Here is a 469-nt window from a genome sequence, read left to right as displayed (position 1 = left end):
CAATTCATTGACTTTGTTTAAGCATTATGCACATTTGTGTTACCCAGAAAACCACGTCATTTCAGAAAAAGTACAACAGATCGTTTTTCAGACATTTCACCTTTATTTTTTACCTTTCCAAGGTCGCAAAAACAATTTTTTCATAAGATAAGTTTGATGTAAAATTTTCCGCTCTTTCGAAATCCGCAGTCAAAAATAGGGTGTCCCATTAGAAAAAATTATCGTGACCTTGAAGTAATCTTCAAAATTGACCTCAAGGTCAAAACCAATGGTACAATTGAATGAACCCCTCTGTCCTGGTCAACTTTCATCTAAACCATTTTTTTGTAGATACCGTAATTTGGAAGATATTCGGAATAGACTAAAATCACTCACCCTGTATATGATATAGAACTCTAGAACTATTGTAAAACAAACCGGAACTCTAAAGAAATAGTTAATTTAAATAGTTTTTTTTATTAGGTGCGCT

This window comes from Odontomachus brunneus, unplaced genomic scaffold (assembly GCF_010583005.1).
Source record: "Odontomachus brunneus isolate Ranch 3 - 2012 unplaced genomic scaffold, Obru_v1 Obru_scaffold_058, whole genome shotgun sequence".
In the NCBI taxonomy this organism is placed as follows: domain Eukaryota; kingdom Metazoa; phylum Arthropoda; class Insecta; order Hymenoptera; family Formicidae; genus Odontomachus; species Odontomachus brunneus.
Note: the sequence above shows the minus strand (reverse complement) of the source record.